The sequence below is a fragment of the Lontra canadensis genome, unplaced genomic scaffold (assembly GCF_010015895.1).
Source record: "Lontra canadensis isolate GAN:19392208 unplaced genomic scaffold, GSC_riverotter_1.0 scaffold27, whole genome shotgun sequence".
In the NCBI taxonomy this organism is placed as follows: Eukaryota; Metazoa; Chordata; class Mammalia; order Carnivora; family Mustelidae; genus Lontra; species Lontra canadensis.
The window spans coordinates 16,012,876-16,029,193 of NW_022631021.1; the positions used below are offsets into that span (position 1 = coordinate 16,012,876).

General features: G+C 40.4%; 1 protein-coding gene across 1 annotated transcript in view; it reads left to right on the forward strand.

Moving 5' to 3' along the window:
• Positions 1 to 5,087: 5,087 nt before the first annotated feature.
• COL21A1 (collagen type XXI alpha 1 chain) overlaps positions 5,088 to 16,318 on the forward strand; it is a 177,976-nt gene continuing 166,745 nt past the window's right edge. The window contains exon 1 of the mRNA XM_032864499.1: positions 5,088 to 5,312. The gene's annotated coding sequence lies outside the window, so the exon portion shown is untranslated. The remainder of the gene's footprint in view (positions 5,313 to 16,318) is intronic.

Here is a 16,318-nt window from a genome sequence, read left to right on the forward strand (position 1 = left end):
TTTTGGGTGTTCAAGTTAGGGCCCTTCTCATTGAAAGGAACAGAAACCCAATTCAAATTAGACAAAAAAGGGATTTATTGACCAAAGGGAAAAACATCCAGAAGGAGGCCTTGTTTCAGTAGTGGCTGGATGTAGATATTCAGCTGGTGTCTGTTGCTTGTTCTCGTTTTCCTATAGTTCTGCCATTTTCTGTGTTGGCTTCATTTTCAGTCAGCTTCTTCTAAGTGGATTTAGGCTTACATGGTCTTTCGGGTTCAAAATCCAAGAAAAAACAACAACAACAAAAACTCCTCTTTCCCACCTTTCCAAAGTTCCAGAAAGATCTCTGACTGGCCTAATTTGGGTCATTTGCCCATCCTAAACCAGTCCGTGTGAATGATTCTTTCTGTGGATTCTTTGGTCCAGGGATGTTATCATGGGAGCCATCACCAGGGACTATTAGAATCACTACTGAAAAATCATGGATCTCAGGCCTGTGAAGTATTTTCCAATTATTTCCACAGTAGGGCTATCATAAGCCATATCTTTTTAGATAGAATACAGTTAGTATATATTAGCCCTTTGTATTTAACCATCAAACTGGAAGTGTGTCTACAATCCAAGAATGTAGGTGTTGAAAGGAACAGGAAGTGGCCTCCATAGTTGATTCTGAAGAAGTCCTAAGGAAATGGCATCACTTTCCTTTCTCTGTAGTAGCTGTTTTATTTTGTTCCACCTAGCACTCATTCCTTCTTTTTATGGTACCAGCATTCTGATTTCCTTTGAGTGTTTCTTCTTCTTCAGGCTTCTTGAATTCAGACTTAAAGGCTTTGTCAAATGTGTTTCAGTAGGCCAGTACAATTAGATGCCTTGTTCTCTCCTAATCTAAGGTATTGGCTGGTGACCCATGCTAGCTAGGCCGGTGAAACTCACTATCCTTATACATTGAGTAGATTAACATATGAATGTGAAAAAAATGTTGTTCATTTCTACAACTGGTGATATCCTTTTAAAAATGCTGAATAGTTCCTGTTATCTCTGCAACTTTATCTGGTTCTCTTTTCCCAAAAGTAGTTTTCCAGCCCTTTTGTGAGCTACTCGTATATTTCCAAAGGATTCGTTTTCCATGTAGATTGGAAACAGTTCCTGTTTCCAGACTGGTTGCAGCCTGCAAAATGAAATGGCAGAAAGCCTGATACTCTGGTGCTCTGGTGTTCTGGAGCCTTGGATAGTTGGAAAAGCCAAGTTCTCTGCCTAGTAATAAAGCTAGTATGATCAATACCAGGAGGAAGGTAAGAACCACAGAAGGAAATAAGAAGCTGGCTCTCTGGGACCCGTGCATACACCTCTTGTTATGAAGTGTCTGATTGTCAGAGGAGATAATGACATTTACTGCAAAAATGCATTTGGGCTATAGTTTGGGGTCCAAGGTCAGAATGGGCAAGTGTCTCCATCCCACATCCCTGTTTATAAATGCTTTAGGTGGAGGCTAGGGAGATGGTCAGAACACTGAAGCTACTGCCTGGAAACCAGACTCCTCAGTAGCTGTTTAGATCGAAGGACATGACTAGTTACGTTACTGACCTTTAGTTTCTAGTCTCTGAAATTGACCAGAAGCCTCCTAGTGTTTAAAAGTCTTCCCAGGTAGATCTCAAACTTGACAACAATGTCCTATGCTCAGTGGTCAAAGGAGATCCTCCTAGAGGGCAGATTTAGGGGCTACCAGTGGGCTGACCATCCTTTCATGCATCCCACCATGATTGTCACTATATCCTGCAAAACAGAAATAGCCAAGACTGTTCCATGGAAGGGAAGTGAGTGTCCTGATCAGCAGTTCCCATGTGAGGAATATCCATGGTGCTGACTGCTTCAAAGTTGGCCACCTAGTAAAGCAATGTCCTTATGACTTTGAGAACTACGTAAGTCCACTCTGTATTTTAAAGAGTGCCACTGACACAGAGCTGGTTTATGGTCAGATTGATCAGATAATACCTAATTCCTGGTTGTCAGCTGGTATACAAGGTTTAGACATTTTCCCACCAGTGGCTTTGGGTCTGTCAGTCCTCTAGCTAAGGAAGTGTGCATTAGCCAAGCTAAATGGATTCTCTCTCTGGACTTTGGGTCTTGGACAGAGTGCAGCAAGGGCAGGAAAAACAGATGCAGTCTATTTTCTCAAGCTGTGTTGCCTTTATAAGACTGTTGAGCAGTAATCACTACACAGAATCTGGTCCTACACAGACTATCTTTCTCTAAGCCTGGTTTTCCAGCCTTCCTATCATTTCTACGGCCAGTATCTTTCTAATAAATTCCTTTTGCTGTTGAACTCAACCAGAGTTGGTTTCTGTGACTTGGAGCCCCAAGACCATCAGGTAATGCACCTTTTCCTTTCCCAGGCTTCCTACTATACTTTTGAAACTTCTCATTCCCTTCACACATACCCTTGATTTAAAGGGTGAGGAAGGACATAATAAGATTGGCATGGGATGATTCTGCCCACAATCCTAGAGAGAGCATTTGAGAACTAACTGCCTTTGTGAATAGTGTATTATTTGAGGATGATTTTAGCTACTTGTGAGGGAGGACAGGGGCTTGTTTTGTTCACAGCTCTGTCCCCAAAGTCTAGCCTGCTGCCTGGAACAGCATCAGTACACTCAGTATATATACACTAAGGTGGTTCTCCTTTGGTCTTGTCACATTAGCAAATCTGTTCATTCAATAAATATTTGTTTATTGTTCACATGGGAATATAATAGTGAGCAATACAGATATGACACTTGTTTTCCAGTGATACTGACTTTTAACTGTTTATCTGTTTGGGTCAGCTGTAGTAGATTGGTTAAATATGCTTTAGTTGTTGAGAATTGGAGACTTAAAATGCAATAATATAGCAATAATATAGACTTATTCTCCTGAAGAACAGGAAGAATTATTATCTTGAGCAGGAGGAAGCCCTGAATAGTCAGGACAGAAGACATTTCTAAGAAGTATATCAATTATGGGCAATCCTTTTGTAACACAGCTCCTTCTATATCCATAGCCTGGGTTTGGATATTTTTAATTTAAATGAAAACTTTTAACATTTAAATGTGTGTGTGTATACACACACACACACATGTATACACATATACAGTGTTATATATAAAAACTATGATTGAGGCATAAACTTAGCAGCTTAAAATGACATAAATGAATTATGTCTGAGTTTCTGTAGGTCAGAAGTCTGAGCATGGAGGGTCTGAGGCAGCAGAAGTTGAGGTATGGCTAGGGTTTAGAGGATAAGAGGAGGAGGAGGTGGGGAGGAAGTGGCAAATCCTGAGGGTGGAGAAGAAAGAGACTTGGAGACATTTTAAGGAGTTCGGAGCTTATTTTAAGAGCAATGGAAAACCACGTTAGCATTTTAATTAAGAGAGGGTCATATTTACTTTAGAGTGAAGAATGAGGCAAAGTTCCATCTTAAGCAATTGGTTGAATGGTAGTGAATTTGAGAAAAGCAGGGAATTCAGAGAGGAGGGGCAGGTTTTTAAGAGGGAGAACAGAAAAATAATAAAAATAAGTAAATAAATAAAAAATAAATATAAAAAAATAAATAATAAACAACTCAGGCTTGACCACATTATATTTGAAGTGCTTGCCATTCATACAAATGAAGATGTTCAGCAGACACTTTGGATACTGGCTAAAAGTTAGGGAAAGAGACCTGGGTTGGAGATGTAGACATGGGAATACATGAGTGGCTTTTAACCTCTTAGTACATGAAAAGAAGAGGGTCATGTCTGAGAAACTAAAAAGTCATGGTACCTCTCTCCCCAGAAAAGTACTGTATATATATGGCTGCTATCTATATCTCTATATTGGGAAGTTGTGGTCATATTTTCATTGATATGATCAGGAAGAAACATTTCTGAATACTAATGGACTATAACATGAACGAATAAGGAAATGCGGAAATGAATGAGGAAATGCAGAAAATGATAATTATACCAAGATGATTGTATTTGACCTGAACTTAGTAGGATTTAGTTGTTGAAGGCAGGCAGGCATTTCTTTGTGAAGGCTCTCCCCTGGGGAGAAATTGAGTCACACATTCACTCAGGCAATAGTTATTGAGCACCTACTATATTCCAGGTAGTGTTCTAGATGCAGAAAGTAAAGCTAGGCATAAGACCAATTCTTTTTTCTCGGGACGCTTCTTTTGAGATGGATGCAAAGCAACAGAACAAATACACTTTCAAGGAATGGTAAGTAATGTGTTGAAAATGAAGTGGGGTTAGGGGATGTGAATGGTTGTGGGAGTTCCCTTTGGATGGAGTATGTGGGAAGGACTCTCTGGAAGGGGCATTTGAGACCTGAATAAAGGGAAGCAGGCAACTGTGATAAGGTATGAGACAGAGCTTTGGAGGTAGATGAAGTAGGGAAAGAACAACACACTGGGGTGTATAAGGAAGGACAAACAGGCCATACGGGGGAGGGGGTGAGGGGGTAAATCGGAGTGAGAAGTGGAGAAAGTGACAGGTGAGGGGGTAAGAGGGGAGTCCAGTGCACATGGGAGGTCTAAGCACGTGAAGGTTAAGAAACTTTCTGGTGCTCTGTTAGTAATGGGCAGAGCAACAGAGTACTCCTTTATTTCATAGGCCGTCGCCTTATTCCAGAACTTCCTGAAACTTCCAGGTCCTCAAAGGTAATTGCCTACCTGTTTGAAAGTGAACTCCTCTCAGGTTTTCCGGCAGCTATTACCTTAGGTTAAGGGCAGGTACAATAGTCAGCTGCTGGGCGGACCAGGGTGACAGACCCTGGCGCCCCCTGGGGGCCGTTCTCACGGGCTAAGGAAGGTAGCACCTCTCGTCGGTGCTGCAACGCGCCCCAGGTGCTCGCCTCCTCCGGTGCTCTCCCTTTCACCCTCCGCGCCCCTTTATCTTTCCCGTTTCCGGGGTAGCTCCTCAGCCGCCTCTCCCGTCGCGCAGCCTCTGGTCCTGGCAGGATTCGAGCTGAGCGTGTTTTCACCAGGGTTAATTAGCAGTTCGCACTTGCAGATCGTGATCCAAAACCCACCCTCTGGCCTTGCCCACCGGAAAGGGGGCGGGAGTGCTAACCTTATCTCCCCGGCTCCGCCTCCAGGGGGCCGAGAGCGAGCTTCGGAGCCGAGGCGCTCTGCACTGGCCACTGCCGGCGGACGGGGCGACGGGGCGACCGGGCTCCGGACGGAGGGTAGCAAACCCTCTTCAGCCCAGATTCTGCCCGGGTTGGGGCTGGTCGCCGCCTGGGACGCCCCCCGAAACCCTGGTACAAGACGCTGCTGGCTGCGACCGCCACCCTGACCCCGGACGCCGCGCCAGGTAAGGTGACAGCGCGTTCTCCCCTCTCTCTGCTAGAGTAACAAATAGGGGTTTCCAGGCTAGCCGTCCCGGGGCTGCAGTTTGATATTTTCTCCCCGCGCTGAAGCGCTTGGTGAACCTAGAAATCAACTCTGCACCCAGGCTGGAGGCTGGGATGACAGGATTTGTCCTGTTACAAAGTTACTGGGTGTTCCTGAATCATGGGAGGTTCGTTGGGAGCTGGTTTGTGCCGCGGGGGTCTTTGGCCCCGGGAATTCTTATTGCGTGGCAGTGTACGCCCCTGAACCCATCGTCCCCTTGGAAGGGGCAGTGGCTTCCACACGTGGCGCGCCGGGAGCGTGGGCGAGCGCACAGGGCGGTGGGCGGTGTATTTGGCCCAGAAGGTTCTTTAGTGGTGCTGCACAGGACAGGAGCTTGGGGGAACTTTAAAAAACTCGGTCCTTGAGCAGCACCCTAAACCAATTAAATGAGAAATCTGTAGAAATGGGACTTGGGGGCATCCACGTTTAAAAACAGCTCTTCTTGGGTGATTTCCATGCAGAACAGCTTGGGAACCAGTGAGTTAAAGGAGTGGTTCTCAGAATGTCATCTCTGGCCAGCGGTATGAGCATCACCTGGGAACTTTAAGGGACGATCTAGAGCCCAGGCCAAAACTCTGGGAGTAAGGTTTAGCTCTGTTTCCATGAACCCTCCAGGTGATAGTTGCGTTTACCTACTTTTGAGAACTACTGGGTTGGATCTCAGTGAAGGTAAGGGCAAACACCTGCAGATTCCCCTCCACAGGGGCAGGAGTAAAGGGAACACTTTTCAGAAAATCCTAGGTGTGCATCAGTAGGGTTTTACCCTATCCAAAACAAAACACCCTCCCCCCCAAAAAACACACTGGGAACTTTGGAGGATCCTGTAAAGGGTAGAGACTTAGCTATCATCTTGAGCAATTTTTACATGGTAGAATCTGTGTACTTTAGGAGAGAATAGGAATTTAGGGTTTTTTTTGGTTTTTTGTTTTTTTAGGAGTTGAAATGAAGCCGAAGAAGAAATGTACATAAGTCTTCTAGTTGTAATAACATGAGTCTTTGGCTCCCAATGAGATGATACCGGATCATCCCTGTCATCAGTGTACATTACAGGACTCTTTTTTTTTTTTTTTTTTAAATTAGAGGTTTAAGGGATTCATGCCAATTCTCCAGAGTGAAAGGGAAATTCAGCACTGCAGGTCTCTGGATTATCTGAAGTGACTCCTTTTTTTTTTTTTTTTTTTTCCTTTTTTTTAATAGAGATCTGAGATTTCAAAATTTTGGCTAAAAAAAAAAAAATTCCAGCTGTTTCTAAGTCATTAGTACAGAAATAGAATGACTTTGCAAACAGGCTTAAATGGATTAGAAAATCTGTTGTTGGATAAAAAGCTAGAATAGGCATGACTCCAGTCCACCACATGTGTGCCTGGTGAACACAGTGCTACCTGTAGCAAGACTTTCTGTACAGGAAACGTTTATTTCCCAAACTGGCATTTTCTGTGCCAGTTTGTGATTGCAATATGTAGACTTCTTGAAGGGCAGGTACTAAGCTTGTGTTTAGAGAACTGGGGAAAATACAGGTAGGGTTAAGGAACAGGAGCCTTTGTTGGGGGTCAAGACTTAGGTTCAAAATGTGCTATGGGAACATATTCAAAATTTGCTCTGGGAGAGTTGCATAACTTCTCTGAGCCTCAGTTTCCCCATCTGTAAAAGGAGGACTGTAGTAATACAATGCATCATTCATAGTTCTCACATTATTGTCAGAGTAAAGTGAAATAATGCTTCTAAAGTGTTTAAAATAGTAAATTAAATATACACACACCACACTTACACTAAGAACAAAAAACTCTAATCCCCAAATGCCTTGAAATGAAAAGTATGTTGATAACATGGTCAGATTTTGTATTAAATCTAACCCTTAGAATTTATAGCTTTTGTTTCTTACCAGAATGTGAACATAAGAATATTTTCAAATTCTCTTCATAATTTTATTGCATGTTTTATATGGAACTTTCTAGAATTTTTTTTTTTTTTTTACTTGATTAGCTTCAAATCATTTGATCTTTATTCACTCTCTGTGGTAAAGTATTTCATTCACTATCTGGTGGATTTTATAATTCATTAACATTCACATTTAAATAGTCTTAAAGTCTGGTTCTCCTTAATATCAGTCCTTAGACAATTCAGATGGGAAGAGAGCATCTAAAGGTGGCATGCTGTGGTATCCAAGAGAGCCACTTGGGAAATACCATCTGGTATTTCTTAGGTTCTTGAGAGTGAGCACAGAATGAAACCTTATCCAGCTACATGAAGGTTTGTTGAAGAGGATATAAGAGAAGGGAAAATGAGGATACAGAGCAAGGATAGGCCTAAACTGGCAAAAAGGGTTAGGTGAGGTAATTTAAGAGTTCTTTTTCTCCTTTACTACGATAATTTCAAAATGCTTCAAACCACATACCCCAAAAAAAAATTCTTTGCATATCATTTGATTGGAACTTATCTGGATGATCATCTTAGGACCAAATAGTTCTGGTGAAAAAACATGGTATCAATTTCAAAAAGGATGCCAAATTATTCTGTAATTTTGAACATAGTCTTGATTATCCTTTGATTTCAATGATAAGTTGAATATTAGATTTCTAACTTAGAGCACCTTTTTATAACTCATCTTGACTCTTGGAATTCAAGATGTTACACCTGCCTATTACTAATCTTCTGTTACTTCCTGGAGACTAAACCAAATGCAGCTTCCAGCATATAAGCATTCTCGAGCGTGTAAACTCCTTCATTCGGGCAATCAGTCTCTATTAGGATACTTTTGACATTACAAGTGAATGTTATTAAAATGAATATGATTAGAGTTTAATGTTACTAAATGCCATTACAGTTTAATTTGAGTAGGGTTTTCTGTTTAACTCACTATGTATGAAATGAAGAGTAGCTTTGGGGATGAAAAGGAAAGATCAGAGGTACATCTCTTGATGGGAAAAATGAAGGCATGTGGAAGCAAATTCAAACTCTCAGGAATCAAATCACGTGTTCTGGATAATTTATCTGAAGAGCTAAGAGAGTCCGCAATGTCGCAATTGTCAGTGACAGGATGTGGCAGCACTGTTGCAGTGAGTGGCCAATTAGGAATGATCAGTACTGCAATGCATAAAATAAAAAATGATTTTATAATTCTCCACTTACATGCATAAGCATTGGAGCAGAGATAGTCTTAGAGAAGCTAGCCTAATTGCACTTGATTTACATAACCTGGCTCACTTAGAAAGGTTTTGATGAGCATTACCTGGCATTCATTTAGTTCATTTTGAGGGCCCTAGGTTGTTCCAAAGTGGATGGTTTTACTATTAAGGCCAATCTTGGCAGTCTTGTGAGTAAAACACATCAGTGGAAATGGATACATGTTTTTATTTTGTATTTATTGTCTTTGGATTATATTTCTTAGCATGCAATAGTAATTCCTTAGCTAGATTCATTATTATTCTTGAGAGAAACAAAGTAGAAATGTTTATTTTTGGCGTGTGGTCTAGTCTCATGCAAACAAGATCAGCCATGGAGGCCAAATTCCCTTTCTTTTCCATATTATGGTTGGGGACACTCCACAGTCAGACTGCCTAGTCTTTTTTTTTTTTTTTTTTAAAGCTTTTATTTATTTGACAGACAGAGATCACAAGTAGGCAGAGAGGCAGGCAGAGAGAGGAAGGGAAGCAGGCTTCCTGCTGAGCAGAGAGCCCGATGCGGGGGCTCGATCCCAGGACTCGATTCTAGGACCCTGGAATCATGACCTGAGCCAAAGGCAGAGGCTTTAACCCACTGAGCCACCCAGACGCCCCCAGACTGCCTAGTCTTGTTTTGTATCTGACTCTGTCACTTATGAATTGTTTGAAGTTGGACAAGTTGCATATATTTTTTTACTTCTGTTTCTTCATTAGAAAATTGGGAAAACAGTACCTATCTCAGCAGGGTTGTTATATGGAGTAAATGTGTTAATGTACATAAAGTTCTTTTAACACTGCCTCATAGTAAATGCTTAATAAGAATTTGCTGTTATTTTACTTTGGACTTAATGAATGGTTTAAGCTGAGGCTCTCTTCTGTTTTCACCTCTTAAAAATGGAATCCTAAAAAAAGTAGCTTAGGCTATGTTCATTTGATGGTTTTTCTGTTTTAGATAGTGGGAGAATTTGTTTCAGAATAAGTGAAGTATTTCAAGTTTCTCAGAAAATAATACAACATTTTGAATACCATTTATAAAAGTTCCCAGATGCTGCTGCTGCCGCTAGCCAGAGACCACACTTTGAGAATCACTGCTTTGACCTACTGGTTCTCAAACTTGACTGAACATCAGTATCACCGAGCACAGTTCTTTTTTTCTTTATTATTTTTTAAAAAAGATTTTATTTGTTTATCTGAGAGAGAGAGAGAGAGTGGATGGGGGTGGGGGTGGTCACAGCGAACGGGAGACAGGGGTTGGGGGGTGGTAGCAGGAGAAACAGACTCCCTGCTGAGCAGGGAGCCCAATGTGGGGCTTGATTCCAGGACCCTGGGATCATGATCTGAGCCAAAGGCAGGCGCTTAACGACTGAGCCACCCAGGCACCCAGCACAGTTCTTTAGAATGTTGATACCCAAGCTGATTAAAAAAGTAATCAATTTGGTTAATTTATTGTGAAAAGGAGTAATCATGTCCTTTATAAAGAGAGGCCCTGTAACACTATACATTATTATCTGTGGGATTCCCATGTACTCCTAGAATTTCTAGAGTGCTAAGGGATATTATAATTGATCTAATATAAATGAGGAGACAGAGGCTTACAGGCATCATTCTGGGCTAAAGGCTTATGCAGAATTAGTTGTAGGACTGGATGACAAATCAGGGTTCCTGCGTTCAACTCAATATTTTTCATTCAACTACCTTGCCCTCTGGAAAATCAGATAATATGAGGGAGGCACATAATCAAAGACAGTGCTATTGGAATGCTATAGAGCTACCCATCCTGCTTAACCCAGTTTGCTTTCAGATTTATCTATTCAAAAGATTTCCTTAGTGGAGAACCACTGCCAACAATATGTCCACCATGCCAAGAAAATAAATTTATAGCTGTCAATTTTGAAAGGGGTATTTTTTCCTACTAGGTTTGTCTTTTCTAAGGATTAGGTTTAGTTTTTTCTCTTTGTTGTTTCTTTGGCATTTTGGTTTTTACTAATGAAAAAACTTAGGGATATCTTTGAAAATTTCAGGAAACGTTGATAGTTTTCTCAAGTCCAAGTTTATTGACCTTCTGGGAATCTTGCCAGTTGCTTGTGTTTGATTCAGTGTTTAGTTTTGGTTTTGACTTGTGTTGTTTTGATATAGGTCAATTTAGCCATGATTGCAATGTTATGCTGTTTGTTAACTTTGTTTTTACAGTTATTGATGTCAAGAAAAGATAAAGGACCAATAAAATTTTCTTTTAAAATTCAAAGAAAAAGAGGTTCCAGTGAAGTTTGAGCTTTAGAGAAATTTTGTACTTTTAAGAATATTCTTTGGAAATTTAGTTTTTAAAGTGTTATAGGGACAGATACAAACACTCAGAACATGGGTATTATATTTTCACGGTAACGTTCAAATCCAAAGGTCGTTCAGTGATTGAAACAACTTTCGAAATACATATTTTCAAAAATTCTAAACCTTGTTATATCTGAATTTTGCTACTTTATTAGGGAGAGAGAGTTTTATTCCACCTCATGGGGTGTGGCTAGGCCTGTGATTTCCAGTAGTATCCAGAATTAGGTAGAATATTAGAGATAAGACCAGAACATACTTTGTAAGTGTTCAGCCATTCACCAAATAGTGCTTAAGTGCCAACCATGAGCTTGGCTACCCTATGGGGATTCAGAGAAGTTGCTAAGTTCAGTTTAGTAAGTCTATTAATAGCCAGTTGGCAGTTTTCTTTCCTTTTTTTTTTTTTTTTTTAATGGAAAACTCCCTTCAATTTATTATGTGAAAATAACATTCTGTAAATATCTTTAAGTGAAAAAAGTATATAAGGCAAACATAATTCTGATTTAAATTTAGAAAAAATCAAGCAAAGCCTGATGCGTCACTTAATTTCTTCTCCATTTTTGACTCTCCTTTGACATATGACCATGACCATGGATCCATCTTTAGAAAGAGTTGAGTATGATTTGAAGGCAGATCTTAGCAAGAAGTGGAGCGTTTATCCCAGAGAGAGGCAGTGTGGAGAAGGTAAACAAACACCCAGGTTCCTGAGAACACGGGCAACTCCACCACTTCCCTGGAGAATTTTCCTTTGCCTTGGGCAGTCTGCCTTTTCATCATTTTACAGCTCCTTTTACTGTCCCCTTCCTGTTCAGATCACTTGTGAGCTAACACCTCTGGACTGAGGTTTGAAATGAGAGAGAGTGAAATCAACAATGTGGGCGGCAGGGATGACATGCTAACTGTCTTCTCCAGAATGCTATAAGCAGAGCTCCTACTTGGCTTCCTTTGGAATGGGGGTGGGGGTGGGAATGAAAAGAGAAGGTGACATTCATCCTCCCTCCAGGAAGTGGAAGTACATGGAACTTTCTTCAAACTCTGTATATTTAGTGACAGCAAGCCAATGATGTGTGCAGTGTGACCGAGTAGGTCCCTACTGTCTGTGTGTCATTTCCGAACTACCATTTAAATAGTAATAATAATAATATATGTCAAATACTAAATAAATAGATGCTCTCATTGTTTCCCAAAAGGCTCTGGACTAGGAAATAAGAAACTTGGATTCTCACCCCAGCCTGCCACCAGCTGAATGAAAATTAGTAGCTTAGAAAAGCCTGCAGTAAGGGACAGCTGGGCAGGTGTGATTGTAAAGTCCTTTTTCATTTTGCTGTTTGTATGTTTTTCTTTTCCTTGGTTGCAAGCACTGTTTGGAGACATCATGGGCCGTGTAAAGAATTGCAGCTTAGAACATATTTACAGACAGTTTAGGTCAGTAAAGGGTAAAACCCTTTAGGAAATTAGTCTACTGGGAAATGTAGGACACATTTCTCAAATTCCTATTAATATCCTTTTTGAATGTTCACTGAAAATGGGCAGTAGTGAATGAAGAATAATGAAATAACAGATCTTTTTATCTTAAGAAAATTGTAAATATCTTTTCATGATGGTTAAACAAAATTTTCTTTGGCCTCCATGTGGAAATTACATAAAAAAATGTTCATTGGTCTTTTCAACACTTGAAAAATTTTTTTTTCTGATTCTGAATTATGGCTTTTGTGGTAGAAATCAGGCTTATATGAGTAATCAAATTATATTTTTGAGCTCTGAATTGCATGTTTCTCAAAATGTTAACAGTTGTCTTTGGTTTGTAGAATGACAGATATTTTCTTTCTGCTTTTCTTTGTTTTGTCTGTTTTTTAATATACATGTTTTACTTTCATAATGCAAAAATGAATGCCTAACTACATGCTATGTAGATGGAAACATTTGAAATTTTAATTTTGAATTCCATTCCAATGAGAGATAATGATGTTACAGTGTAATTAATTTATCTTCATTTAATTCATCAAGTACTTATTGTGCCAGATGTGCTTTTAAATACCAGACACTAATTACAGATAGTAAAATATGGCTAAAATGATACAAAATATTTTTATAAAAGCAGAAAATCAGTTTATTACTCCTTGTGAATGCCAAAAGAATATTCTGTACTCTAAGACCTTGAGGCCATGTATGATGATAGCTATCTAAGATCATAGGTATTTATTTCGTAGTCATGGCCCTGACACTTAGCACCTGTGTGATTTTTGTGCCTAGTATTTAACTTTTTAAAGCTTAGTTTGTCCATCTGTCAAGTGGGATCATAGGACCTACTTCTTTGTGTGGTCAGGAAGGTTAAGTAGAATAACTCAAACCCCTCAGCATAGTCCCTGGCAGGTAAAAAGTACTCCACTTAGCTTAAATTTGTTATTATCATAAGTATAATATTCTCCCTACTTCTAAGCTTTTTTACACTTGAGACTTGGATGTCTGTCTTTTGGAAAACACATCACTACTTTATTTTTTGGATTTATTTAGAGGGAGAGAGAGCATGCACATGTGAGCAGGGGTGGGGGCAGAGGGAGAAGGAGAGAGAGTAGTAAGGAGACTCTGTGCTGAGCCTGGAGCCCCACATGGGGCTTGATCCCCCAACCCTGAGATCATGAGCTGAGCTGAAATGAAGAGTCAGATGGTTATCTGACAGAGCCACCCATGTGCCCCACCTTACTACTTTAGATGAGGTATCCTCCGTACAGCCTGTGTCATGAAGAGGCACATCCAGATTTTCACCATTGTTCATACAGGGCTGAGGGAGAAGAAAGTATGGATGCTGGGGATGGTGTCTCTTAGAGCTGGCAGTAACATTGGCCTTTGGGAGGAAATACCTTGTGACTGTAAGTGTTGATGTGGAGTCTTGCAAGATGATCCTCCTCTGCCATATGGCATAGTCCCAGAAGGTCACTGTGATGGTTTGGTGGGATTGAGGGTATCTTCCAGCCTTGTTTGCAGCTATCAGTGGTTTGTCTTGAGCTTCTGGGTTTAGCAATTGCAGAGATCTCTTTGGTCAGGGCCATGGATGGCCCATTAGCACAGCTTTGCGAAAATTAGAACATAGCCGTGTCAATGGGCAGATGCAGCCCTGGGTTTCAGTATTGATTTGCTTCATCAGCTAGGTTTCCCTGTGCTGTTGCAGCCCGCACTTTGGTGCATTTGTATAGGATATGCATTAATCCATCCATTCTGCAAATATGTCTTAGTTCTTTCTGTAGTTTAAACTAGATCCTGGCAATGCAGCGATAAATTAATTATGATCCTTGTCCTCAAGGACTCATAATCGCTTAGCAAATTTCTCCGTGGATGCTCCCCATGTCAGGGTCAGTTGTATTACCATGTAGGTCCTAAACCTCTTTTATTGCTATGTGTAGTAGGTGCTTTAAGGAGGTTGTTGTGTTTGTAATCTGGTCAATTGCCCCACATCTACTAGTCTGAAGGTCTATTATTTGTATCTGTGGTTGGATCTATGTTCTCAAAATTGTGGTGAGTTCCACATACATGACATATGTAAGTAAGTTCCTACAGCATGTTTGGACTTAGTACATAGTCTATTAAATAAAAAACTGAACCAAACAAAAACTATGTTGAATTGTATTCAATTGACTGACACTTGACAGAGGGAAGTTATGGAGGCACTGGGAAATCAGAATCAATTATTTTTAGACTACACATGTCAGAACCCTGGGAAAAAATGTGATTATTTTTGATCTCTGTTTCATTCTAAGTTAGTTAAATGAATGTCTGGCCAATTACCGATATAGGATAGTTAGAGCCATTTGTGCATCTGTGTTTCCTTAGCTATGCCTCTAAATATTTTTAATTTTTAGCTGGGTAGAGTAATTTCACATTGGACAACCTTTGGCCAGACTTATCCCATTATTAAATGCTAAGCCTGAGTAATGCAACAAGTTTATGCATTTTAAATGTTTCTGCATCATCTTGGATATGGCTGCCAAGTTGAATTTGAAATTTCCCTTCTAGTAACCTTCCATCTTTTTGGACCTTGAGCCTAAAGCAGCATAAGACTAGAGAAGCAATGATAATTTCACATTTTCGAATTTAACTTAAATTCTAACAACTTAAATTTAAAAAATAAATACATGTACTCTTTCTGCTTTATCCCCTCTTCCAGTTTATCCTCAAAGATGAGCATTTATCATAAAGTGTGCTGGAGATGAAAATTTTTTTCTTCTATTCCTTTCTTTCACTGTCTTAGTCTGCCAGTCCTTCGATAAGGCTGGACTGTTTCACCCAACCCAGTATCCTCAAGGAATACACTTGTACAGAGCTATAGTATTTTCAAGCTGCAGTGAAGAGGAACATGTAGCCTTGCTTGTCTACAGTGTAAGACTTTGCTAATCTTTCTTACTCTGCAGATAATTTCATATTTTGACTTTTTCCCTTCAAAATCTGGGATTTCTGTTTTCCGAGAGGCATCTATTGATATGATATGTTCTTTGGTAAAAGGGGAAAGGAAGAAGGCATGTTTTATTACCTTCAAAATATGCAGGAATGGGTTTCAGTCAGTTTCTTAATTTTTTTTTTTTAAGATTTTTATTTATTTGACAGAGAGGGAGCGAGTGGGAGCACAAGCAGGCTGAGTGGCAGGGAGAGGGAGCAGACTCCCTGTGGAGCAAAGAGCCCGTGGAGCAAAGAGCCCGCGGAGCAAAGAGGGCTCAATTCCAGGACTCTGGGATTATAACCTGAATCAAAGGGAGATTGAGTCAGACCTACCGAGTCACCCAGGTGCCTTGATATCAGTTAGTTTCTAGCATTATTCTCACTAGGGAGTTGGGAAGTTTTAAATGGAAAAATGCAAGAATTTTGGTATATCAAGCAGGAAGGGAGATACTCTCCCAAGGAAGGCATTACTGTGTATTTCATTATTTTCACAATGAGCAGATGTTGGTGATTACAAAAACATTGGCTGTGTGCTATATGAAGGGGGAAAAAAAAAAAAGAAAGAAAGAAATGATGAGTCAGCAAGTTTCATTTCAGTGTCTACCAGGGTGCCTGACAGATTGAGGTTGGTTATGACCCCAGGTTGCTTGTGGTACCATTGGGAGATGGACTATTTCAAATATAATTTTTAGGAGGCAAAATAAGAATGTAATGGAGCTCTAAATGGTCTAATACTGGAGATAGGCACTGTGGAAGGTGTGGTCTTGTTTTTTGTCATGATATACTTTGTAGAAGAGGTGGGGATTAAACTTGCTTTTTTAAAAAAATATTTATTTATTTATTTGACAGAGAGGTGGTCAGAGAGGGAACACAAGCAGGGGGAGTGGGAGTAAGAGAAGCAGGATTCCCACTGAGCAGGGAGCCCGATGAGGGGCTCGACGCCAGGACCCTGGGATCCTGACCTGAGCCGAAGGCAGATGCTTGACTACTGAGCCACCCAGGTGACCTA